Raw genomic sequence first — 3,162 nt, 5'->3', positions numbered from 1 at the left:
GCATTACCCTGCCTCAGCACCACACAGGCCTCCCCTTGTTTCTCTGCTTGTCTGTCTGCCTTCAGGTCCCTGTCTGTCACCCCCTCCCCTTCCCCAGCCTCTATGTCTGTCTATGCTTTCCCCTCTCAATTTCTGTGTCTCTGCTTCCTACCTCAGCTACTGGTCTCTGTCTGTCTGTCTGCTTTTCTGTCCTTCAGTCTGCCTGTTTCTCTCTGACTGCTTCTCTTCCTTTCTGGGCGGGCTTTCTCTGATCTCCCCCCACACCCGACCCCACCCTGTCAGCCCAGCTCCAATCTCCTCTTTTCTTTACTGAATGGGAACATCATATGACTTCAGCCTCCCTGAAATGAAACTCCTAATGCTACAGGGCCCAACACAGATTCATCTCTCCACAGAAGACTTTCCCCTCTTAATCTTTTAAGTTCTCTTCCCAAGACATTCCCTCTCCTCTTTCCTTTCCCAGAGTTTTCCATTCACCTCTCCCCATCCTTTTCTTAAGACAACTTCCTCTAAGTAACAATAGCAAAGAAAAGTAATGCTTTGTCATCCATTTTCACCTCTACAAAGAGGGTCAGGATTGTTTTCTCCATTTTACAGAGTGGGGGAACCTGAGGTTCAGAGCAGGGACCAGGAATAGCAAGCACCCTGATCTCCCAGGTCCCTGGCCTGTGCTCTGTCCACCAGTACACAGCTTCCCATAAAAGAGGGCCTGCTCGGTGCCAAGTGGGGTGGGCTCATAGAGGGGGTGGAAGTGGCCGGGGGCAGTCTCATGGTCAGATCTCCCACTGTAAACATGAAATGAATACCTCATATGACTGCCGAGATGTTACAGTTCCTCCCAACAGGATGTCCCACAAATGGGAAGTAACTAAGAGTTTGTTTTAACAGTTGTTGCCAAACAGCAATACCTTTGACTGACAAGAGCCATGTGCAAAGAACATTCTTTTGATAATAGGGAATTAATTAAAATGTGTACTGAACCTCTATGAGTTATTTTTGAAGAGCCCCACTAGAAGCAGGAAAGAAACACAAGTTCATAGGTGCTGAGGTTGTTCAGTCCTCCTAGTCTGACTTGCTAGTCACTGGATTTCTTTCAATGGCCTCATATTGAACCCAATACCTTATGACTGACCACAGTATTTCCCAGAACAGCTGCCAGTATTGCTTTGAGATGGGGAATTCATCACTTCCCTCAGCAGCTTGTTCCAGTGCTGGATCACCCTCCCAGTTACAAATATGCCTCATTTCTAATTTGATTTTGTCTGTCTTTAACGTTCAGCCATTGGTTTTTGTTGCACCTTTCTCCACTGAGTTAAACAGCCTGGGCACATCTACATGTACAATTAATTTGAAGCAATAAACTCCCAGAATTTATTGCTCTTGGGATTGTCACTTGAACTGCAGCATGTTGAGCCAGGTCGGAGCAGCCCCGGCTGGCAGGGAACCGAGCTGTACATGCTGTGGGCATCCTTGTGCATCAGCCAGCTAGGTCAACATCTACATGTCCGCTGCTGTGGATTAAAAACTCTCCAGCAAAATAGTTTATTAGTTAACTCCAATCTAATAGTTCAGCACATGTAGATGCTAAGATGTTTACTGCAGAGTTAATTACTCTACCCCGCAGTAAACATCTCATGTAGACATACCCCCTGTGTATTTCCTCCTTTTCAAGGTTCTTACAACCCATGATTTTCAAAAGCCTACAGGAAATACTTTCCTGGCAGTGCCCATGGGCTGTGTCTATTATGGAGCATAGGAGAGCAGCAAATAGCTCTGGCAAAAATGATTAGCTCTCAAATATAATTCTGGGCCCTGCTAGATTCATGGAGCATGGGCTATGTCAGATTTCTCCAAATCTGCAATCAGCAGTGACTTCTGCCATGTGCATAACTTGCTGAGCCAGGGGACAGATTGTGGCCCACTGAGGATACATCTCTCAGGCCACAAGAATCTCTCAATAGGTTCTCAGGTCATCAGCCTGCATGGAAGCCGATGCCACTACTTCTTTACTGCTGTTGTTACCCAGACCAGCTAAGTTATAGTTTGTATGAACGTGCCAGCCCAAGCTGCAGTCACTCACTCATTCCAAGTGGGGAGCTGGTTAGTAGGGCTGTGCAAAGCTTCAGGTGGTGATTTGATTTGGAGAAGATTTGGCTCAATTCGGTGGTCGAATCTCCGAATCCTTGTTTCATAGATTCATAGATGCTAGGGTCAGAAGGGACCTCAATAGCTTGTTGTGAGGGCAGTGGAGTGTTTTGCAGAGAACCGTCTGCAGTGAGCGTGGTGCTGGGGGTGGGTGGTGGGGGCGGTTCTGGGGGCGGCTGTCCAAGCGGGCTACAGTGGGGAATGCAGGAGGAGGTTGTCGGCTAGTGCCTCTTGCATCTGGTGCCCTGGCCCCCAGTGATAGGTGTGCAACTCGCCTGCGACCTCGGTAGTGGGGGCCAGCAGGGCCAGCACCTTGGTCAGCAGAAGCCTGGGGTACTCAGCATCATTTCCAGAGGCAGGGGCTGGAGCAGCCATGGCGCAGAGGACCACTGGAGAGCCATTGCAAGAGGACCACTGTGTGCTGGCCCTGGCCTCTGTGCACTGCTCCTGGCCAGAAAAGCAGCTGGCCAGGGAGCAGAGAGCAGGGCTGCCTTGAAAAGGTGGCTGCCAACTGCTGGCAGCCCATCCAGAGCCTGGAGCTCCCTCTGGTGGCAGCAGGAGCCCATTGCAGGCTGTAGGAAGTGGGAACAGTTTGCTGCTAAGAGCACCAAATCTGCTGCCACATCCCTGCATGTGTAGATGCCTGTCTAGGACCAGTAAACTGGTCCTGGATCAAATGCACATTCATAGATTCATAGATGTTAGGGTCGGAAGGGACCTCAATAGATCATCGAGTCCGACCCCCTGCATAGGCAGGAAAGTGTGCTGGGTTTAGATGACCCCAGCTAGATGCCTATCTAACCTCCTCTTGAAGACCCCCAGGGTAGGGGAGAGCACCACCTCCCTTGGGAGCCCATTCCAGACCTTGGCCACTCTAACTGTGAAGAAGTTCTTCCTAATGTCTAGTCTAAATCTGCTCTCTGCTAGCTTGTGGCCATTATTTCTTGTAACCACCGAGGGCGCCTTGGTGAATAAAACCTCACCAATTCCCTTCTGTGCCCTCGTGATGAACTTATC

The sequence above is a fragment of the Alligator sinensis genome, unplaced genomic scaffold (assembly GCF_000455745.1).
Source record: "Alligator sinensis unplaced genomic scaffold, ASM45574v1 scaffold437_1, whole genome shotgun sequence".
NCBI classification, from domain to species: domain Eukaryota; kingdom Metazoa; phylum Chordata; order Crocodylia; family Alligatoridae; genus Alligator; species Alligator sinensis.
Note: the sequence above shows the minus strand (reverse complement) of the source record.